General features: G+C 37.6%; 1 protein-coding gene and 1 pseudogene across 1 annotated transcript in view; one reads left to right on the top strand and one right to left on the bottom strand.

Annotated features, from left to right (window-relative positions):
- Window positions 1-25,398, bottom strand: part of NDST3 (N-deacetylase and N-sulfotransferase 3) — a 223,764-nt gene that overhangs the window by 58,150 nt on the left and 140,216 nt on the right. The gene's annotated exons all lie outside the window — the stretch shown is intronic.
- LOC104663578 lies at window positions 7,042-8,414 on the top strand (annotated as a pseudogene).

Here is a 25,398-nt window from a genome sequence, read left to right as displayed (position 1 = left end):
TCAACAAAGCAAACAGACAACTGCGGAATGAGAGAAGATATCTGCAAACTATGCATCCAACAATGGCTTAGTATCCAGAATCTATAGGGAGCTTAAACAAATCAACAGACAAAACACCAAATAATTTCATTAAAAAATTGGCAAAGGACATGAAGACATACTTCTCAAAAGAAGACATACAAGTCACTAGCAAACATGAAAAAATGCTCAGCATCACTAATCATCAGAGAAATGCAAATCAAACTGGCAGTGAGATAAAATCTCACACCAGTCAGAATGGCTACTACTAAAAATCCAAAAAAACAATAGATGCTGGTGAAGATGTGGAGAAAAGTGGAAACTTATACACTGTTAGTGGGAATTTAAATTAGTTTAGTCACTGTGGAAAGCAATCTGGAGATTTCTCAAAGAACCTACCATTCATCTCAGCAATACTATTACTAGGTTTATACCCAAAAGAAAATAAATCATTCTACTGAAAAGACACATGCACTTGTCTGCTCATTGTTGCACTATTCACAGTAGCAAAGACATGGGATCAATCTAGCTGCCCATCAGTGGTGGACTGAACAAACAAAACATGATATATATACACCATGAAATTGTACACAGTTATAAAAAATGAAAACATGGCCTTTGCAGAAACATGGATGGAGCTGGTGGCCATAATCCTCAGCAAATTAATGCAGAAACAGAAAATTCAAAAATACATGTTCTCTCTTATAACTGAGATCTAAGCATTGAGAACACATGGACATAAATATTGGAACAATAAACACTGTGGACAACTCAAGGTTGGGAGTGGGTGGGTTGAAAAACTACCTATTGAGTACTATACTATGCTTACTACCAGGGTGAGGGAACCCGTACTCCAAACTTCAGCATCATACAATATTCCCATATAACAAATCTGCACATGTACCCTTGTATTTAAAATAAAAGTTGAAATTTAAAAAAAAATGAAAAAAAAGGGAGCTTCCCAAATTAGTCTCATCTATGGATGCCTATTGATATGCAGAAGCTTCTAAAGTATTTCAGTATTTTAAATTAAAGACTCTTTATAAAAGGCAAATGAAAAGCTTAAATAACTTATAAGAAAAGTTAAATCTGCTTTCCTTTTTGCTTAGTTACTACACTGCCCCAAAGACAAAAAAGAAAGCTATCCTGGATAAAAAGTTTATAAAAGTAGGCCTCACAGGTGTGTAGAAAACTAAGTAGGCACTCATGGTACCTGATTTCAGGACTTGGCTTTTACATGGCATTTCTGGACCTGCCTTAGGCCAGAGGGGAGCTCACTGCTCTAAAGGGTGAGTCCCAGGCCAGGCAGCATTCACCACAAGCTGACTGAAGAGCCCTTGGGTCTTAAGGGAACATGGTGGTAGTAAGGTAGTACTCCCTGTGGGCTTGAGGTGTCAGTGGCCATGGGGTGAGGCTTGCTGCATTTGGAGAGGGGAGGGAAGAGTGGGAAGCACTGCGTCTTGTGGTTTGAGTGTCAGCTCAGTCACAGTACAATAGAACGCCAGGTAGACTTCTAAGATTTTTGACTCTAGTTTCTGGCTCCTGAATGGCACCTCTGGGCCCCCCTGGAGCTTGGGCTTGGAGAAATTCATCACCGTCAAGGGAAGAACATAGGCCTGGCTGGCTTTGCCACCAGCTAATTGTAGATCCTCAGGGCCTTGAATGAACATAGCCGGTAGCCAGAGAGTGGTTGCAGCAGGGCTTGGGCAAGACCCAGTGCTCTGCTGGTTTTAAGTCTGACCCAGCACAGTTCTAGGAGTGGTGGCTGCAGCGGTACTTGTGTCACTCCACCTGTAGCTACAGGTGGCTCAGCACAGAGAGAGACTGGGACAAAGCAAAGAGAACCGGAGTCTCTGGTAGTCCACATAATTCTTCTGGATCTTGTTCAAGACTATCAAGGCAGTATTTCTATGAATCTGCAAGAATCATAGTGTTACTGGTCTTGGGGTTCTCTCTAAAGCAGATATATCTTAGATCATAACACCCAAGTCCTTTTGAATATCTGGAAAGCCTTCCCAGGAAGAATGGGTATAAAGAGCCTGGACTGCAAAGACTACAATAAATGCCTAACTCTTCAATGGCCAGACACAGATGAACACCTACACGTATCCAGACAATCCAGGAAAACATGACTTCAATAAATAAACGAAATAAGGCACCAGAAACCAATCCTGGAGAAACAAAGATATGTGATCTTTCAGACAGAGAACTCAAAATAGCTGTTTTGAGGAAACCCAAAGAAATTCAGGCAGATGAATTTGACAAAGAGATTAAAATAATTAAAAAGAATCAGGCAGAAATTCTGGAGTTGAAAAATGCAGCTGGCATACTGAAGAAATCATCACAGTCATTCAATGACAGAGTTGATCAAGCAGGAAAAAGAATCAGTGAGCTTGAAAACAGGCTATTTGAAAATACAGTCAGAGGAGACAAAAGAAGAAAGAAAGAAAAAAAAAAAAAAAAACAACAATGAAGCACGCCTACAGGATCTAGAAAATAGCCTCAAAAGGGGAAGTCTAAGAGTTATTGGCTTTAAAGAGTATGTAGAGAAAGAGATATGGTTAGAAAGTTTATTCGAAGGGATAATAACAGAGAACTTCCTGAACCTAGAGAAAAATATCAGTATCCAAGTACAAGAAGGTTACAGAACAACAAGCAGATTTAATCCAAAGAAGACTAACTCAAGACATCTGGTAATTCAAGTTGCAAAGGTCAAGGATAAAAAAAGGATCCAAAAAGCAGCAAGAGAAAAGAAACAAATAATGCAGCTCCAACACACCTAGTGGCAGCCTTTTCAGTGGAAACCTTATAGGCCAAGGGAGAATGGAATGACATATTTAAAGTGCTGAAGGGAAGAGAACTTTTATGCTAGAATAGTATATCTGGTGAAAATATCCTTCAAGCATGAAGAAAAAATAAAGACTTTCCTAGACAAACAAAAGCTGAAGGATGTAATGAACATCAGATTTGTCTTACAAGAAATGCTAAAGGGAGTACTTTAATAAGAAAGAAAAGGACATTAATGAGCAATAAATAATCACTTGAAGGTACAAAATTCACTAGTAATAGTTAAGTATGCAGAAAAACCGAATATTATAGCACTGAAAATGTAGTGTGTAAACTACTCTTATTTAAGTAGAAAGACTAAATGATTTACCAATCAAACATGGTAACTACAACAACTTTTCATGACATATTACAATATGATATAAACAGTAACAAAAACTTAAAGCAGGGGCACAAAATTAATGCATGAAGTCTTTGTAAATTTTGTTTCTGTTAGTTTGTTTATGCAAACAATGTTGTTATCAGCTTAAAATAATAGGTTATAACATAGTATTTGCAAGCTTCATGATATCCTAAACCAAAAAACATATAATGGAGACACAAAAAATAAAAAGCAACAAACTAAATCACATCACCAACGAAAATTACCTTCACAAAAAGAAAGACATGAAGGAAAGAAAGAAGGAAGAGAAGACCACAAAACATCCAGAAAACAAATCACAAAATGGCAGAGGTAAGTCCTTACTTATCTATAAATTGAATGTAAATGGACAAAATTCTCCAATCAAAAGACATAGAATAGCTGAAGGGATAAAAAAAATGAGGCCAGGTGTGGTGGCTCACACCTGTAATCCCAGCACTTTGGGAGGCTGAGGCAGGCGTATCAGTTGGTCAAGAGATCAAGACCATCCTGGCCAACATGGTGAAACCCCATCTCTACTAAAAATATAAAAATTAGCCTGGCGTGGCAGTGTGGCAGTGTGTACCTGTAGTCTCAGCTACTCAGGAGGCTCAGGCAGGAGAATTGCTTGAATCCAGGAGGCAGAGGTTGCAGCAAGCCGAGATCATCCCACTGTACTCCAGCCTGGTGACAGTGAGACTCCATCTCAAAAACAAAACAAAACAAAACAAAACAAAACAAAACAAAACAAAACAAAACCAAAAAAAGAAAAACAAAACAAAAACAACCAAAAAACAGACCCAATGATCTGTTGCCCATAAGAAACAGACTTCACCTATAAAACACACATTGAAAATAAAGGGATTGGAAAAAGATATTCCAAATCCATGGAAACCAAAAAAGAGCAGAAGCAGCTATATTCATATCAGACAAAATAGATTTCAAGAAAAAACTAAGAATAGACAAAGAAGGTCACTATATAATGATAAGGAGTTCAATTCAGCAAGAGGATATAACAATATTAAATATATATGCACTGAATGCTGGAGCACCTAGATGTATAAAGAAAATATTGTTAGAGCTAAAGGGAGAAGTAGAGCCCAATATAACAATATCTGGAGATTTCAACATCCCACTTTCAACACTGCATCAATGTTCTAGACAGAAAATCAACAAAGAAACATCAGACTTAATCTGCACTATAGACCAAATGGATCTAATAGATAGTTACAGAACATTTCCTTCAAAGACTGCAGAATACACATTCTTTTCCTCAGCATATAGATTATTCTTAAGGACAGATCATATGTTAGGTCACAAAACAAGTCTTAAAACATTCAAAAAATGGGAATCATATCAAGCACATTCTCTGACCACAATGGAATAAAACTAGAAATCAATGACAATAGCAATTTTGAAAACTATACAAACACATGGAAAGTAAACAATATGCCCCTGAATGACCAGTGAGTAAATGAAGAAATTAAGATGGAAATTGAAAAATTTCTTGAAAAAAATGATAATGGAAACACAATGTACCATTTTGTTGTATGGAATACAGCAAAAGCAGTACTAATAGGGAAGTTTATAGCTATAAGTGCCTACAGAAAATAAAAACTTCAAATAGACAACCTAATGATGGACCTTAAAGAGCTAGAAAAGCAAGAGCAAACCAAGCCCAAAATTAGTAGAAGAAAAGGAATAATAAAGATCAGAGCAGAAATAAATGAAATTGAAATGAAGAAGACAATATAAAAGATCAATGTATCAAAAAGTTTTTTTAAAGATAAAGAAAATTGACAAACTTTTAGCTTGCCTAAGAAAAAAGAGAAGACCCAAATATATAAAATCAGAGATGAAAAAGGAGACATTATAACTGATAATGCAGAAATTCATATGATAATTTGTGGCTACTGTAAGCAACTCTATGCCATAAAATTGGAAAATCTAGAGGAAATGGGCAAATTCCTAGATGCATACAGCCTACCAAGATTGAACCATGAAGAAATCCAAAATTTGAACAGACCAATAACAAGTAACATGATTGAAGTTGTAATTAAAAATCTCCCTGTAAATAAAAGCACAGGACCCAATGACTTCACTGCTGAATTCTGTTGAAAATTTTAAAAAGAACTAATAGCAATCCTACTGAAACAATTCTGAAAAAATAGAGGAGGGGATACTTCCCAGCACATACTATGTAGCCAGTATTACCCTGAGACCAAAACCAGACAAAGACACATCAAAAAAAGAAAACTACAGGCCAATATCTCTGATGAATCTTGATGCAAAAGGCCTCAACAAGTTGTTAGCAAACTAAATTCACTAATATGTTAAAAGAGATCATTCATCATGACCAACTGGGATTTATCTCTGGCTTGCAAGGATGATCCAACATACACAAATCAATCAATGTGATATATCATATCAATAGAATGATGGACAAAACCCATATGATCATGTCAGTGGATGTTGAAAAAGCATTTGATAAAATTCAATACCCCTTCATGAAAAACCCTCAAAAAACTGCATGTAGAAGGAACATACCTCAACATAATTAAAACCATATGTGACAGACCCATAGCTAAAACCATAGTGAATAGGTAAAACCTGAAAACCTCCCCTCTACCATCTGGAACATGACAAGGATGCCCACTTTCACCACTGTTATTCAACATAGTACTAGAAGTCCTAGCTAGAGCAATCAGACAAGAGGAAGAAATAAAGGGCATCCAACTGGAAAGGAAGAAGTCAAATTATCCTTGTTAGTAGATGATATGATCTTATATTTGGGAAAACCTAAAGACTCCACCAAAAAACTATTTAAACTGATAAATTTTGTAAAGTTGCAGGATACAAAATCAATGTACAAAAATCAGTAGCATTGTTTATGCTAATAGTGAACAATCTGAAAAAGAAATCAAGAAAGTAATCCTAATTATAATAGGCACAAGTAAAATTAAATACGTAGTGTACTAGTCTGTTCTCATGCAGCTAATAAAGTCATACCCCAGACTGGGTAAATTATAAAGGAAAAAGGTTTACTGGACTCACAGTTCCACAAGGCTGGGGAGGCTTCACAATCATGGCAGAAGGCAAAGAAGTAGCAAAGGCACGTCTGACATGGTGGCAGGCAAGAAAGCTTGTGCAGGGGAACTCCCATTTATAAAACTATCAGATCCCATGAGACTTATTCACTACCACGAGAACAGTATGGGGGAACTTCCCCTATTATACAGTTATCTCCACCTGGCCCCACCTTTGACAAGTAGAGATTATTACAACTCAAGGTGAGATTTGGGTGGGGACACAACCAAACCATATCACCTAGGATTTAACCAAAGAAATGATCTCTACAGTGAAAACTATAAAACACTGAGAAAAGAGATTGAAGAGGACACCAAAAAAGAGAAAGATATTCCATATTCATGGATGGGAAGAATCAATTTTGTTGAAATGTCTGTACCACCCAAAGCAATCTACATATTCATTGCAATCCCTTTCAAAATACTAATGACATTCTTCACAGAAAAAAAAAAAAAAAAAAAAAAAGAAAACAAAACAAAACAAAAAAACCATCCTAAAATTTACATGGAACAACAAAAGACCCAGAATAGTCAAAGCCATCCTGAGCAAAAAGAGCAAAACTGGAGAGAATCACATTACCTGACTTCAAATTGTACTACAGACTGGCAGAGGTGCTCCAGCCTCTGCGCAGTCCGCAGTCAGTGCCACAGTGCCTGGCCTCCCACACACCCTGCAGGTAGCGCCCGTGCCCTCAGCCCAGAGTGCACTGGTGCTGGCGCCAGCTCCCAGAAAGAGTGCGCCACACAGAGATGACAGCCGAGGAGATGAAGGAGACTGAGACCTGGGAGCAATTGGTGCCTCTGCCCATGGAGGGAGTAGACATTAGCCCCAAACAGGAGGAAGGCATGCTGAAAGTCATCGAGAGAGGGCACAGGTACGGAGATGCCCATGATTGGGGACCGAGTCTTTGTCCACTACACTGGCTGGCTGTTAGATGGCACAAACTTTGACCCCAGTCTGGATCACAAGGACAAATTCTCCTTTGACTTGGGAAAAGGGAGATCATCAAAGCTTGGGACATTGCTGTAGCAGCCATGAAGGTGGGGGAGGTGTGCCATATCACCTGCAAACCAGAATATGCCTACGGTGCAGCAGGCAGTCCTCCAAAGATCTCCCCAAGGCCATGCTTGTGTTTGAGGTGGAGTTGTTTCAGTTTAAGGGAGAAGATCTGATGGAAGAGGAATATGGTGGAATCACCTAGAGAATACAGACTCATGGTGAAGACTATCCAGGCCCAGTGAGGGTGCTATCATGGAGGTTGCACTGGAAGGGTGCTACAAGGACCAGCCCTTTGAACATCAGGAGCTCTGCTTTGAGGCAGGCAAGGGGGAGAACCTGGATTTGCCTTATGGTCTGAAGAGGGCCATTCAGTGCATGTAGAAAGGAGAACATCCCATTGTGTACCTCAAACCCAGCTATGCTTTTGGCAGTGTTGGGAAGGAAAAGTTCCAAATCCCACAAAATGCCTTGCTAATATGAATTACACCTCAAGAGTTTTGAAAAGACGAAGGAGTCTTGGTAGATGAATTCAGAAGAGAAGCTGGAACAGAGCACCACAGTGAAAGAGCGGGACACTGTGTACTTCAAGTAAGGCAAATACAAGCAAGCTTTTTTATAGTCTAAGAAGATTGTGTCCTGGCTGAAATATGAGTCTAGCTTTTCCAGTGAGGAAGCATAGAAGGCAAAAGCCCTTCAACTGGCCTCTCACCTCAACCTAGCCATATGTCATCTGAAACTACAGGCCTTCTCTATTGCCATTGAAAGCTGTAACAAGGCCCTAGAACTGGACAGCAACGACGAGAAGGGCCTCTTCTGTTGGGGAGAGGACCACCTGGTTGTGAATGACTTTGAACTGGCATGGGCTGACTTCTGGAAGGTCCTGCAGCTCTACCCAAACAATGAAGCCATCAAAGCCCAGTTGGCTGTGTGCCAGCAGCAGATCTGCAGGCAGCTTGCCTGGGAGAAGAAGCTCTACGCCAACATGTTTGAGAGGCTAGCTGAGGAGGAGAACAAGGTCAAGCCAGAGGCTTCCTCAGGAGATAATCCCACTGACACAGAGATGAAGAAGGAGCAGAAGAGCAACACCACAGAGAGCCAGTCTCAAATGGAGACAGAAGCATAGCCCCTCTCCACCAGCTCTACTCCTGTGGCTGCCTGCCCCCCCTGTCTCCCCACTCCGTCCTGTGAGTTTTGTAAAACCTGAGGAATTTTGAGCGAATTAGACCTTTACTTTTCTATCTGATTGGATGGTGGCTTTAGGGTGAAGGGGGAAAGGAGTAAGCTGGGAGATTGAGGTGGGGAATCACTTTAGATGGTGTCACCCCTCTTCCCTTCCCGCATTGCACATGAACATATGTCCATCCATACATGCTCATTAGAATGTTAATTTATTGTGATCCCTCTGTTTGTTAGTTCCATTTTCCAAGGGTAGAAGAGGCAAGTGGTTGGGATGGGGTCTGATATGAACCCAGGGTGGAGAGGGAGACTCCTGGGCAGCCATTTTCCCCATCCTTTCCCTCTCCCAGTCCATTTCCCTCTCCCAGTCCTTTTCCAAATGTGGCCTCCATGTGGGTGCTAGGTACATGGGAAGAAACACCATTTCTTCTCTGTTCCCTTCCTCACTCCAAATGGCATGGCTGATGATGTCTTCTGGTGTTATGGTGACCACCCCCTGTCCCCTGTTCTGGTATTTCCCTTGTCAGTTTTCCCTCTCAGCAAGGTTGTGTTCCCAAACCCCCTCAGCCTCTTCTTTGCATGTTGCTGAAGGTCCAGGCTTGCCTCAAGTTCCATGCTAGAGCAATAAAGTGGAAACATTAAAAACAAAACAAACAAACCAAAAAATTATACTACAAACCTATAGTAACCAAAACAGCATGGTGTTGGCATTAAAACAGACACATAGATTAATGAAACAGAATAGAGAACCCAGAAACAAATTCATACACCTACAGTAAACTCATTTTTGACAAAGGTATCAAGAACATGCACTGGGGAAAAGACAATCTCTTCAATAAATGGTGCTGGAAAAACTGGATATCCATATGCAGAAGAATGAAACTATATGCCTATCTCTCACCACATACAAAAATCAAATCAAAATGGATTTTTGAACTATGAAACTACTACAAGAAAACATTGGGGAACTCTCCAAGACATTGATCTGGGCAAAATTTCCTGAGTAATACCCCACAAGCACAGGCAACCAACCAAAAATAGACAGATGGGATCACATCAAGCTAAAAAGTTTCTGCACTGTGGAGAACAGTTTGGAGATTCTTCAAAAAGCTTAAAATAGAGCTTACCATATGATTCAGCAATCCTACTGCTAAGTATATACCCCAGAAAAAGAAAATCAGTATAACAAAGAGATATCTGGACTGCTGTGTTTGTGGCAGCACTGTTCACAATAGCCAAGATTTGGAGGCAACCTAAGTGTCCATCAACAGATGAATGGATAAAGAAAATGTGGGACTTATATGCAATGGTGTACTATTCAGCCATAAAAAAGATTGAGATTCAGTCATTTTTAACAACATGGATAGAGCTGGAGGTCATTATTTTTTGTGAAATAAGCCAGGCACAGAATGACAAACATCATATGTTCTCACTTAGTTGTGGTATCTAAAACTCAAAGCAATTGAACCCATGGAGATAAAGAGTAAAAGGATGGTTACCAGAGCCTGGGGAGAGCACTGAGTGCTTCTGCGGGGTGGTGGAGATGGTTAACATGTACAAAAATATTTAGAATTAATGAATAAGACCTAGTATTTGATAGTACAACAGGGTGACAATAGTCAATAATATCTTAACTATACATTTTAAAATTACTAAAAGAGCATAATTGGATTGTTTTTAACACAAATGCTTGAGGGGATGCAATTCCCATTTTCCATTATGTAATTATTTCACATTGCATTCCTGTTTCAATACATCTCATGTATCCCATATACACCTACTCTATACCCACAAAAATTAAGTATGCCTTTGGGAAAAGTAGGTTTTCTTCTTTATCAGACCCATCCATACTCAGCCCAGGCCTAGAGAATGATTTCTTTGCTCTGTTCCTTAATGAACTCCACCCTGAACTCAGTAATTTTAGCTAAGAAACAATAGCTAAGTTTAAAAAGTCACCGCCTATCAAACTGAAATACACCTTTCTGGAATTTAACTGGCTTTCCTGAAACCCTTTTGTAAAAGAAATTAACACCTATAAAGGAAATCTCCATTTGTAAGATGTCTGCCTATGTACATTAGAAACTCTTCCCATTGTTTTTTATTTTTTTAATTTTTTTTATTTTTTTTATTTTTTATTATACTTTAAGTTCTAGGGTACATGTGCATAACATGCAGGTTTGTTACATATGTATACTTATGCCATGTTGGTGTGCTGCACCCATCAACTCGTCAGCACCCATCAATTCATCATTTATATCATGTATAACTCCCAATGCAATCCCTCCCTCCTCCCCCCTCCCCATGATAGGCCCCAGTGTGTGATGTTCCCCTTCCCGAGTCCAAGTGATCTCATTGTTCAGTTCCCACCTATGAGTGAGAACATGTGGTGTTTGGTTTTCTCTTCTTGTGATAGTTTGCTAAGAATGATGGTTTCCAGCTGCATCCATGTCCCTACAAAGGACGCAAACTCATCCTTTTTTATGGCTGCATAGTATTCCATGGTGTATATGTGCCACATTTTCTTAATCCAGTCTGTCACAGATGGACATTTGGGTTGATTCCAAGTCTTTGCTATTGTGAATAGTGCCGCAATAAACATACGTGTGCATGTGTCCCATTGTTTTAAATTGGCACAAGTCATACTTCTGTTTAAGGTGCTTTTCTGGCCGTCTTATCTAACTTAACTTTTACTTACACCATTTTCCCCTTGGTTTGAGCAAATGATACTGTATTTAGGCCTAAGGTTTTTCTTTTAATGATATCTACATATATCATATGTATATTATAAAATTAATATATATACTTTATAATAAATATATAAAATACATATTATTAGATTACCACTTTATCTTGTACTTATTGGCTTTAATTTACAAGCATTTATCATCACAAATTATATTACACCAGTGTGTTTGATTTCTCTTCCTGTTAAAGTGAAGTGAATTTGGTAAGCTTTCCTTATGTTCATAAATCATTTAAATGCATAGACAATTAAAAATGTGTTTACTTTGTATATACACACAACAGGAAGTAAAATGCTTTCTTCCATATTAAATAATTAATGGTAATATATATCAAATATTTCTTTGAAATTCAATAGACATTTAAAAAATATACAGTAGCAAATGTACCCATCATATTTCAATCATATTTTAACATTCTTTGATGTTATTGAACAGCTATTCCCTGTTACATATCTCTTTAGCACTGGTGCTTCTTAATGAAATATAAGAAACTAATAGGATATGTTGTACAAAAATTTAATGACTCATATTTATTATCCTTAATGTAGAAAGTTTTATTCATTTGTGCCTCAATTTATTTTCCAGTAGAGTAGGAATGCAGAAATAAAAGGTAAGTAATAAAGAAAAAGTCACTTCATGGAAAATGGAAAGGCCTAGAGATAGTTTGTAATCATGCAGCTTTCATACTCAGAGGACACATGTGAAAATACAGACCACAAACATGCTTACAGCAGGTAAAAATACATAGTACAGAGTATTCCTTGGTGCATAGAATGAAAGCACATTTCTACTAATAAATTATGTATACTTAATATTGCATATTGTTATACAATATTAAAAATGTTTTAGGGTTCTTTAGAGAAACAGAACCAACAGAGAGAGAGAGAGAGAGAGAGAGAGAGAGAGAGAGAGAGAGAGAGAGAGAGAGAGAGAGAAAATGAGAGCCAGACAGAGATTTATTTCTTTATTTCTTTTTTTTTTTTTTTTTTTTTTTTGAGATGGAGTCTCGCTCTGTCGCCCAAGCTGGAGTGCAGTGGCATGGTCTCGGCTCACTGCCAGCTCCGCTTCCCAGGTTCACACAGTTCTCCTGCCTCAGCCTTCTGAGTAGCTGGGACTACAGGCGCCCACCACCACACCCGGCTAATTTTTTGTATTTTTAGTAGAGATGGGGTTTCACCGTGTTAGTCAGGATGGTCTCAATCTCCTGACCTCGTGATCCGCCCACCTCAGCCTCCCAAAGTGCTGGGATTACACAGGTGTGAGCCACCACACCCACCCCAGAGATTTATTCTGAGGAATTGGCTTGTGACTATAGAGAGTTGGTGAGCCCCAAATTTGCAGGGCTGGAGACAACAGGGAAGAGTTGCAATCTGAGTCCAAGCACAATCTGCTGGGAGAATTTCCTCTTCTGGGGAGGTCAGTCTTTTTCTGTTAAGGCTTTTCAGTTTTTGGATGAGGCCAGCCCACATTATGGAGGGTAATCTGCTTTACTCATAGGCTACTGATTTAAATGTTATCACATCTGAAGAAATACCTGCACAGAAACATCTAGAATAATATTTGAACAAATATCTGAGTACCATGGCCTTACCAAACTGACACATAAGATTAACCATCACAAAGAGGATGAATACTTTTTAAAGAAATGATTTCATTTTGTTCTTCAGTACCACGTGCAACAAAATGATTCTTTAAACTGTTTTGTCAACTGCATTCTCCTTACATCTAGTTTTTTGACATTATTTTGCTAGGTAAGAAGAGGAGAGAAAAGTGAGACTCTGTGAAACTAAAATTGAAACAGGAGTTCTGTGAGTGAGGGGTGGCCTGAGCCACCCTTCTAAAACCATGAGTAAGTGGTAGGGCTTTGCATTTGAGTGAGTGTTCCTGTGGTACATCTGTGCAGGCTACAACCTAGATTTCTGGGTTTCCAAACTTAGTCAAGGTGCCCTTTTCCCAGCCTGACACACGTAAAAGCCACAGATCTGCTGGTCCTTCTGCAGTCACGCAGGCTTAGCCAATTTACAATTAAGAGGATGTAAATATGCAACATACGTAAATATGTTTTAGACTCAGTTTTCATCTGAGGCCCGAAGACATAGCAATAATCCTAAATCCCAGAGTGAGATCCTGAACCACTTGTCTTGCAAACCACTTGTCTTGGTAAAAAACATTTGGTCATTCATCCACTTGAAGATTGTTGTATAATGGATAATATGATTAGCGTTTGTCTCTAGTTCTTGAGAGGAAAACTAGTTCATCTGAAATTTCCCAAATGATAGGAGTTCTTTGTCATTCATGGTGGTCCAGATAGCTTATGCTAGTGAGGTGATTCATGGTGGGGCCCTAGTATAAGCTTATACTAATGAAATGATTTGGGATGGGGATAGGCCCCATCAGAAAGACCAACCATTTGATTAGACTGTTGGAGCTTTGGATCAAATGATATCATGAGTATCCTTGAATCCTCAGAAAGATGAGAAAGAAGAGAAGGGCTGGAAACCAAGCTCAATCATGTGCTCAGTGATTTAATCAATTATTCCTATAGTTCTGGTGCCCACTGTGGGGCAGCTGGGACACTTGACTTGCTCCAGAGCCTGCAGATGAGATTCTGGAACAACTGATGAAAAGCCAGCAAAGAAAAATGGTAAACATTGTTTTCCAAAGACAGCCCTCTTGGATTTCTGCCTGTAGTGTCACCTGGTGGAGAATAGAAGGTAAAATTTTCTCATCTCTTTTTTTCCAAAATTCAGATTAGCAAGAGAAAATCATCTGTACGAACTAGTTGCTGGGTATAGTGAATCTGGTGATTTTGTTTGGTATGAGTAGTCTTATTTTCTGATCCCTTCCCTTGCAGAGATGCTGCCTTGTTTTCTGTTGTCTTGTCTTTTATATTGTTTATCATAAACAGCAGAATCACAGGGCAAGGAGCACAGGCATATGTTCTCTAAGGTTGTTGCTCAAGCTGGCCTTACAAGCTGGTGGATTCATAGTTCTTTCAGACTTCTGTTTAGTTAGACTAACTTTGCTGTGGGTAACTGAGTCAAAAACTGGATGAGATTCTCCTTTTGTCTTGTATTCTGAGATTCTCCTTTGTTTTATATCCTGATATATTGGCTTTGTGACCATTAAAGACATTCTCTCTAGTCCATTTTTGGGAAGTGCAAAGTGTTGGCTTGTGTCAGGCAGCCAGCTGGATAGCCTGGAACCCAAAGGTTTTCTTTGATCATTTCAATTCTCAGGGGAGTTCCTCTTATAAGAAGTCCTTGTCCTCATTGCTTGATTAGTAAAGGGAAACTCACATCCCAGTATTGTTTGCCTGTTGTCACAGATTACTGTGTTTGTGACTGGAGGCATCCCACATTTTTTGTGGGATTTACATAATACATAAATTTACCATTTACATAAGTAATGTCATTACTACCTGTGACAATGAAAGTCTTTGCTGTCTTAGTCTCTGGAAATGAACTTTCCATGGTATTATTGGTTTGAGTCACTACAGGAAAAATGTTTGAATTGTGGCTTTTGGTCATGGGGTACCGATTTGTTACTAATCCTTTCCCTCATATGAACAGCTTTTGTTTTCCTGTTTGTTTCAATTCGTGTCCTGAGAACGTGGCTTGGCTTCCTGCCTGTCAGGGCATGCATTTTATTGGGCCTGCTTCTATGATGAACCAACTGAAAAGTTGTCTGGCCCCCAAAATATGGCCAGACAAAAATGTGGGTTGAACCCCATATGTAGCTAGCATATCTACTATTGCCAGCTCTCAAAGCATTGTTGAATCTTTTTCTCTTTCAGCTGTCTTCGGGAAGTGGCTCTGGATCTTGAGAGGGCTGCATTCTTTGCACCTCTGCAGGGCTGACTTGGGAGTCCTTGGTTAAACCTTAAAAGGCTTATTAGTTTTGGTCTTGAGTCACCTATTAGGTATACCTTTGGTTTAAAATGTTGGTTTGTTTTATTTGTTGAATCCCTTAAATGAGTTTCAAACTGGCTTATAGATAAATGGACAATCATATTAACTAAATATACCTAAAACTGCTGGAAATATAGTAACAAACCCAAATGCTTTTCACTTTCATGTGACTTAGGTGAATCTCTGGTAAATAAGATTAGTTCAATATTACGGGAGAAAATAGAGCCAAGAATATTTGCTGTTGGTCCCAGCTGAAATCTGATAATTTTTGAAAAGATATTTAAAAGAGCTCTATGGTCAGAAGGGAGCTTAATTGAAAGTTGATATTCATGCTATAATTTTTTTAAGGCCTCTCAGGTCTCTATTGGATCCTGCTTCTCCCATGGGAGCTTCTCAGTCAACTGAAGCTTCTCAAACCCATGCTAACTATATGCTCAGCCCTTCTGTCTGCTTCCTTTCTTGTCGGCATGATTTTTGCTGAAGATAATGTGGAACTTCATTGGTCTTTTTGGGAAACAAGATCTCAAACTGGCTCCTCTCAGATCTGTTCTTTCCATTTCCTGCTCCCCTTTCTTCCTTTTTACCATCATTTATCTTCCATCCAGTTTCCTTGCATTCTTAATATGTTTCTCCTCAAGCCCCTACCTCCTTCATTTGGTGGTCAGTAGATGGGAAATTACTAAAAGGAAATAGAGTTCTGGTGGCCACATGAAGAGACCTAAAGGAGACTTCCTGGTGACCCTGATACCCTTTGAAGAACACAGGGAAGGTGCCACTGATTTCTTTTTTGGAGTACTCTGGTCTTCTTCATTGAGCCCTGAGAGTCATGAGTAGGTTCCCCTCAAGTCTGAAATTCTGCTCTCCTTTACATTGAGATACCTGATTTTTTTTCACATTTTGGGTACCAAGGATTAGTTTGTGCTGTGAGGTGGCACTTTGCCTGATGAATCACTGGCAAGAGTTATAGTTTTAAAGGTAACTGACAGTGGTTACAGTAAATGGTTATTACTGCAGGTGACACAAACTCTGTGTTTAGCTCTTTGGTCTCTTTCCTCTTTTTCCTGTGTGCTGAGGTGAGGGCACTTAAGAGCTATCAGAGTGTTCATCATTGAAAAATAAGATGCCTGTAAAAGTATAAGCTGGTCAAGAAATGGGCTAGTTGACATTAGGTCACCCACCAGCCTCTAGAAAATGTCTGTACAACTAGGTACACTGTAGATGCACTGCATGACCCAATCCTATGGAGCTTTCCTCTTAGGCTTTTATCTAGGCTCTGAGTAGACTCAAGGTTAAACCAAAGCTAAATTGAAAAGTCACCTATCTAACCAAATTTGTCTCCAAAATATTACTTTCTGGCATTTAGCTGGTTATTTTGAACAGGCTACTGAATTTTCTCTTAGGTTTATCTGTGTACTTCCTTGTATCACTCAAAGAGGTACACCATAGAATGTTACACAGCCATGAAAAGTAATGAAATAATATCGTTTGCAGCAACACAGATGCAACTGGAGTCTATTGTCCCAAGCAAATTAACGCAGGAACAGAAAACCAAATACCACATGTTCTCACTTATAAGTGGAAGCTAAACATTGGATACTTATGTCATAAAGATGGCAACAGTAAACACTGGAGACTGCTAGAGAGGGGAAGAAGGGAGGGAGGCAAGAGTTGAAAAACTAACTGTTGGGTCCTATTCTTAGTACTTGGTTGATGGGATCATTTGAACCCCAAACTTCAGCATCAGGAAATACACCCAGTTAACAAACTTGCACATACATCCCCTGAATCTAAAATAAAGGTTAAACACACACACACACACACACCTATTTCTTTGGCTCTTACCTCTCCTCTTCCTCCACTCCCCTTCTATTTTGACCCTAGATGTGTTAAGAACCATGTTAACTGGAGGTGTAAAGTAAGAAATCGAGACAAAGTCTATCACCCTCATTTTCCCACTGAAGGACCTTCCTTGCAGTAAAGTAGAGCTGTAGGATGAGGTCGGGGGTTAAAAGTTTTACCTTAAATTACATTTGAAATTTGATTATTATATAATATTGGATACATTACTTTACTAAATTGAAACTTATTCATAGCTAAAGTGATTGGAGAACTTTTGAGTATCTGAGAATAACCCAAAAATGTTGAGGCTTACTTGAGATTTTTTTCTGGGGAGATGGGAGGAACTAGCCCTACAGATTGGCTTACAAGGATGGGCACAGGAAAAACAATGAGGCTGTTTCTGGATTTTATTAGTCTTGCTAATTTAAGCCAATGATACATATATATTGAACACAATAATAGGTTTAAGACTATAGGATATTACTTCATTTTCCAGGTACTTAAACTTTTCTAGTTTTTAAAAAAGTTTAATTGGGAGTGGACCTCCACCTTCCCTCCCTTACCACTTCCAAATTCTCACCATTGATCACATAACTGAAGTTAGATTTCTAGTAATTATGGCAGAATGAGGGCTTGGGTTACAATGTAATTTAATAAAAAAACTAATTTTTGCAAACCTCAATTTATAGATTACTATTCATATCTGATATATAGGAATAAATGTTTTCTTATGTAGTACTAATGTTAAAGATATGTGAAGATATTCATTAGGGCACACTCTCAGTGGGTCTCTCATTTAGGTAAATCTTACAAGCAAATATACTGACTGATTTTTTTTCCTGGACTATCTTTTTAAGGATATTTGTAAAGTAAATGCCTTGGAAGACAGAAATAGTGTCTCCCCCCAGGGCAAAGGTCAAGTTTGTCTATCGTCCACCATAATAAAAATCATGACTCTTTCCAGGGCAAAAGTCAGACAGGTTTATTGCCTATTATGTGAGATTTGGGTTCCCTAAAGTTGGAGTTCCTCTTAGGTAATGTATCTGATATTCTGGCTATTGCTATTGCTGTCCTTTATATTTAACCTCATGCCTTCTTCCAGCATCCATGAATTGTAGCTGGCCAACTTTTAGCTTGCAATTAGGATAAATCACAATACCTGACAATACTAAAATAATCTCAAACTTATTAGGATAGCTACTATCAAAGCAATAGGAAAAAACGTGTTGGCAAGGTTGTAGGAAAGTTGGAATCCCTGTGCACAGCTGGTGGGAATGTATAATGGTGCAGCTGCTACGGAAAACAGTATAATGATTGTTCAAAAAATTGAAGATAGAATTACCATATGATCCAGCAATTCTGCTTCTGAGTATATACCTAAAACAACTGAAAACAGGGTCTTGAAGAGATGTTTGAAAACCTTTGTTCACTGCAGCTTTTATTCACAGTGGCCACAAGGTGGAAGCAATGTAAGTGTCCATCAAAGAATGAATGAATACATCAAATGTAACATATACATACAATGGAATATTATGCAGTCTTAAAAAGGAAGGAAATTCTGACACACGCATTAATATCAATGAACCTTGAGGATAGTATGCTAAGTGAAATAAGCCAGTAACAATAAGAAAAATACTGTTTGGTTCCACTTAGGTGAGGTACCTGGAATAGTCAAATTTATAGAGACATAAAACAGAATGGTAGTTGCTAAGGATTCGGGGCAGGAGGAATATGGAATTGTTGTTTGATGGATATAGAGTTGCAGATTTGCAATATGAAAATGTTTTGGAGATCTGTATCACAACAATGTGAATGTGCTTAACACTACTGAGTTGTGTACTTAAAAATGATCAAGATGATAAATTTTACATTATGTGTATTTTACCCCAATTAACAAATACGAAAATAACACATCCAGATTCTAATTTCAGCCTTGTTATATGGATGTCATATACATAATACAATTTTTAAAGGGACTTAAACTTTTTTTTTTTCCTGTGGGTCCTTGAGACCCGCAGAATATGCTTAAGAAATTAAAATAGGGTGTGTGTGGTGACTGAATTAGTTATTCATTCAACTTGACTGTAACTATCCAACTTTATTTCTCATTGTTCTCCAGTATTAGATTTCCATTTCAGTAAAACCCCTCCTGGATTTTCTAAACATTCCAGGATTATTCTTTCTGCAGATTGTTGCCTTCTCCACTCCTTCACCTAACCGAATCATGATCATCCAGGAAAACTCATTCAAATCTTCCATTCTTCATTGAGACTTTAAGACTCATAAGAATGTGTCTCTTTAAAAAATCCCAGCAGCACTTGTGTTGCAGCCTTGATATACTTTATAATCATATCCAGGATTACCCCCATTCTGAAATATTTCGCATGATCTGAAACCCAGAACTTAAATGATAACTCAAAAGGCAAACTCCATTTATTTTCTTTCATTGTTCAAATATGTCTGGCTCCATTGTTCTTAATAGTTATGGTGGAAAAATATATAGGGTCATGATGTTTTCCTGTAATCTTAAACCAAATTAAAAGAGGCTGACATTGATTGAGAGTATTCAAACTAGGATAAAAGATCATTTTAAATATTATCCAAATGAAAACTGATAAAAGCAGTGAACCCAGTGATTTCATCAAAGACAAGAAAAAACTCAGTAGAAGGATGCTTTTGCATTTGATTTGGTGATTAATCTTCCAGAAATAATTCATGCTGTACAGCATAGAGGATGCTGAATAATTGGCATGCCATTTTAATGAGAAAGAGGCAAATGGCAAAATCCTTCCTAAGCTGCCTTTATCCTAAGAATCCTATCCTATTTACCAGGAGCCCTTACTGTCTCTGTATTTCCCAGTACCTTCACATACATTATCTTCATAAACTTGATCTTTGCCACAACCCTATGAGACTGACATTTTCCCTATTTTTTTAATAGTTAAGAAATTTGATATTTGGATTATTTAAATGATTTGCTTGTGACTCTTGGTTCTATCACCTGATTTGCTTATTACTGTCTTATGGCTTTGCTCTTCCTTGTCCTGAATGCCTCCTCACTTCCTCACAATTCACAGATAATTATTTGCTATTTTCAATTTTCATTTAAATCTAAATTAAGATTTCAGCTTAAATCTACCTTCTCCTTGAAGACCTCTATTACTGATGAAGTTCACATAGATTTTTTTACTTTCAAATTTCAAGTTGATGCTGCATAATTTAATCTCAAATTCCATTGCTTATTTTTCAGATCTTTCATCAGATTATTTCATATCTCATTAAGTAAAATGTAAATTCTTTAAGAGAAGGGGTTATGACTTATGAAGCTTTTCTGTTCTATCTGTTAATGTAGTGGGTGTCTCATATTAGAAGTTTAAGAAATAATTCTTAATGTAGCCTTTCTTAACCAGTTTTTGAGAACATTCCACATTCTCTATATTATTATTTCTCTATATTATTATGGAGAAAATAATTCAACTACCTTTTTTCATAATTCTTACAACAAGGGTAAAAAGCTAGAGAAGTGAACTCATCGTGTGCAATGGATTCATAAGAGCATTAGGACTTAATTCTCCCAGGTTGAGAAGAACAATTTAATGAACTGACCATCATCAACACCAAGATGAAAGATTAGATAATAAATGACCTTTGGTCATAGTATATGCAACTTTCTATCTGCATATAGTGTTATAAAGGCATAGTGTAAAGTAATTTAAGAAGAAACAGTTAAAAAATTTATAATGTTAAATGTATGGATGGAGTATGAGGAAATATGCAGGGGATAGGTTTGCTTGCAGGTTTTTAAAAAAATTTTAAGTTCTAGGGTACATGTGCAAGATGTGCAGGTTTGTTACATAGATTAAATGTTTGCTTGCAGTTTATTTTAAAATTTTAAGTTCTGGGGTACATGTGCAAGATGTGCAAGTTTGTTACGTAGGTAAATGTTTGCTTGCAGGGTTTTTTTTTTAGACTTAAATTCAAGAAAGGTAACTAGAATAATTATATAATTATTTTAATCTAAATAATTAGATATTAGAGGAGTACAAAAAATTGCCCAAAATTTTAACCTTTAATATGGCAAACTTTTTACTAAAACTAATGAAGCATAATGATACCATTTGCATTTTTGCCACTTTGGAGGTAAGAATGTGCAATGTGCTGGCTAAAGTGGAGTGAGGATAGCACAGACCAGCTAATCAGTCTCCAGTCACCTGAAATTTGGCACAGAGAAAAAGACACACAAACAATTGTAAATATGGAAGAACAGTTCCACACTGAGAACACGCATTTACATAAAGTCTCTTCTCCAGAGACTCTCTAATTCACAGTGGAAATGCCTGTTTTAATGGGTGTCAAGCTCTTTTCCAGCACAGGTCCAGGCTGAGAGAGAAGTTCGTTATGTCTGCATGCCCTCAGGAACAGGCAGGGGCAAACCACACAAGTGAGGTTGTTATCAGTTGCCACAAGGATATGGTTTAGCTTCACCCCTATCAAGGACGGCCCATGGCGTGTGCCTCCCACTGTGCGAGATACGAGAGGGTAGGTTTAATTGTTACCTAGAAGAGTCATTTTAATCTTTTTGTGATAAGGTGGGGGAGAAAAGATACTATTCCAAAGTGTCATCTAGGAAAGAAAAGAACATACATGAGACAGCAACTTTTAAGTCAGAGAAGTTAGTAAATGTGGGCACTACTTAGTGACGGATGGCTAATTATTATTAATATATGATATTAATCTGATTTTAGAGAAAAGAATGGTAACAAAAGGAACTGAGAGTAAGAGGAAGCCTAAGTTACTAGAGGAATGAAAATGAGTAAAAACTAGGCAAGACAAAGGTGGGAAAGAGAAAAGAAGAAATCAGAAGAAAAAATTAATGGCTTTACAGTTAAAGGGAGTTTACTTGGGAATACTGGCATAGATAGGCTATTAAGTGAAAAAGGCAGAAATATTCTGTTGGAAAAATCTCTAGGTACCTCTGTGAGGCAAGAAAACAATGAAATCCGGGATAAACACTGAAGCATTGAATTGATGAGGTACACCAGAGGGTTTATAGTCAAGTCTGAGAGAGGGCTGCTGGTAAAATACGGGGTATCACCAAGGTAGCATGAAGTCCTCTGTAGACTGTATGTGATCAAAGTTCTGGTCATGGATTTTGGCTGTTAATCTTAGGAGGATTATAAAATGTGAAAGGAAGGGATGGCTTTTAGCATAGCAAGCTGGTTCAGAGCAAAAGACATGACAAAATTATAGGTGACAGTGGAGAGGCAGGCAAGAAGGCAGTCATAGAATCTGACTTTAGTCACAGTTGGATTCTAAAATGAGCTACCGAAGATTAACTCAAGGACACTTGTACCTGGGTGAGCAACTACAGAGAGAATTCTTTCAAGGCTCAAAGAGTCAAGGAGAAGCAAACAATTAAAATGAAACAGTGCCAAATATTTTCTGAATGCTCATGAGTCTACTTGTCTTGGAAATGGTGGCTGGGAGCACTTAGACACAAAAATTACATTAAACAAAAATGTTGAAGTTAGCAGCATGCTGTCAAAATATTCCATCTCCTTTCACTTGGAAACATACATGCTTTAAGATCATGCTGGGCAGCACTGTTGAGATCTCTATACAGTGATAGTTAGTTCACAGTCCAGCCAGCTGTACAGAATTATAAATATATATTTCAAAATTTTGAACAAAATAATGTGTTACTTCCTATACAGTTCATCAGATCTGATTTCTCTTGTAAATATAAGTAGGGATCATTTGCAAAATAACAGAGTAGAATTTCCTGTGCAGACAGATGCTTTTTTTATATTTATAAAGCTTGAGCTCCTTTTTTTTTTTTTTTCTTTTTAATGTTCTGGGAAACTGGAAACTGATATGATTTTTCATATCAAGTTTAGTTTAACATATGGCAGTGAGCTCTCTGAGACTGTCTCCAAACTTTGCAGTTAACAGTTTCCAGCCTACACAGGAAACGAAGCTGTGCTTCTGACGCATTCCCATTATATGGGAAGACCGCAGAGAACAGCCTAAAGTTAAACCACAAAAATTATGTTTATACAAAGCGCAGCATTCAATTTAAACCACAGTTGCACAGAAATCTTCAGTTGATGCTTCCATTCCAGTTTTAAGTTGTTCTAGTGCAATGTTTCAAAGCGTATCAATAACCAAGTCACTGCTTCATCTATTCTTCAGCTTTTAGTTAGGTAGATAAGCAAAAAGCAAGTTCTGACTCTGGATATTGCTTTCTCAGTTTAAGAATCAGCTTGTGTTTGTAGATCTTCTACTGGATTTGTATGTATTACAAAAGCAAAGCAAGACAATCCGATGAACAAAACCTCATCAAGCCAGAACCCTTAAAGGAAAGAGCGGCAATACCCGTTGTGCAAAATAATTTTTATATATTACATTCCTCCTAATACATATACAGACTGTATACAGATTGTGTACATAAAGACTATATGGAAAATAAAGTACTGAATATGATGATTACCTCAGCATGACATAGAGTTGTATATTCTGTCATAAAATAGTTCCATACTGCTATATAGCTATGCTTTTTGAGTTTCTGTGGTGCTTTTTAATAGAGTTGTGTTTTGTTTTTGTGGTTTACTCTTTCGTCAGCTTTCATTCCCTGTTGCTATTGCTCTAGCATTCTTTCTCTTCTTTCTGTCATGTTCTAATGTTGTGTACACTACATCCCTTAGGATAAGAAACCAGACTAAGAAGTGTGACCAAATTCTGTTTAAAAATGAGGCTATCTAAGGCTATAAGCGTGGGCCAGGGATAGTCTATCAACAAAGCACAATGACAGTGGAAAGAATGTGGATTTGTCTCTTAGTTGTTTTCCTTTGGTCCAATTATGCAAATTCTTTGAACCTCAGCTTCTTCATCTATCAGAATTTTCAGTTTCCTCATCTAACAGAATTGCTGCTAGGGTAAAATAATATCTATCTATCTATCTATCTATCTATCTATCTATCTATCTATCTATCTATCTAATTTTATCATATATATATATGATATGCGTCATAGAGTTGTGAGGATTAAATGAGGTCATTTATGAAAGCATGTAGCACATTGCCTGGCACAAAGTAGGTTCCTTTTTTCTTCTTTCCCTTCTCAAGGGGCCTTTATTATTTATTTCCTTGTTCTTGTCTGCAATCCGTATAGTTGTTATGGGTAGAAGCACAATTGCTGATAGTTGATATATTATTATTAGTGTTTTAGCCCTCACACCATGGACTTTTAGAAAGAGTTAATGTTTTGAAATGTGAAGAAAAAGATTCCTTGTTTACTCAAAAAGTATCGTTTTAATGAACCTCTTAATATATTATCTTAAAATGATTCATATAATGTTAGTATGATTCATATAAATGTTAGTACATAATTAGATGTGAATAATCATTCTTTGCTAAGAACTCATCTTAGCACTTTTAAGCATTGCTTTATCCTTCTTGTTAGAAAAAGTGATATAAAATCATTAGAGAAAAATTACAAAATACAGAAGAGCAGACAGAAAAGTATGCCCAATTCTCAATGTTCAAAGATCCATATCTTTTCATTATTTTAATGAAATTTTGTTTTAAAACTTTGCCATTTATGTATAATTTTGTATTCTTTTATACATATTTCTCATACCTCATGTTATTACCAAATTTTTCATAAGCATAAATTTTTAAGTCTATACAATCATCTACAAAGTGGATATGATTTATTTAAACATTTTCCCTTCAGTTGGACATTGAGCTTGTTTCTATTTTCTGTCCCCATTACAATTAACACTTTTTCTCTATTTAGCACTCTTTCCTTAGGAGACATCCCTAGAAGTGGAATCATAATGTTAAAGGATACCAAGATGTTTAAGGCTGTTGCCAAGTTGGAAAACAGCAATCTCAGAATCACAATTTTACTACAAAGGACACCTGGCCAAGCCTCCCTGGCATTTGTCCTATTTACGCCAAATGAATGCCTCAGCCCTTTATTTTACTATGGATAGAGAATATCACCTTGACTATGTTCGCTTTACTGACGCCAACTGCAATGAGCATTGAGATGGCCTGATAATACTTCTTGAAACCTTGATTTCTAATGTCTACTAAATAACCAATTTCTCATAAGAGACACCTCTATTATTTTTGTAGTGTTATTGACATTTCTACAGAAAAGGACCTGGAAGCACAGAATAGAATCAGCAAGACAACTGAGGTGCATGTGTTCTTCCTTTGTCATCCCAGGACACTCACATTGCTTACTGGCCCATATCTGGCTGTGAGCTCCTGACATGCTACATTTACCAACAAGCCCTACTTAACCCTAGGTTTAGTAGTTTGGAAGAAAAGATGTGGCAAACCCACTCCTTTTGGAAAAGAGAGAGGGCCCAATTATTCAATTACCTGTGTTACTAATACCTTACACGAAAGCAGTATCGTATGACCTT

Source organism: Rhinopithecus roxellana, chromosome 2, assembly GCF_007565055.1.
Source record: "Rhinopithecus roxellana isolate Shanxi Qingling chromosome 2, ASM756505v1, whole genome shotgun sequence".
In the NCBI taxonomy this organism is placed as follows: domain Eukaryota; kingdom Metazoa; phylum Chordata; class Mammalia; order Primates; family Cercopithecidae; genus Rhinopithecus; species Rhinopithecus roxellana.
The sequence above is the reverse complement of the archived record's forward strand: the minus strand, read 5'-3'. Positions and strand labels throughout refer to the sequence as shown.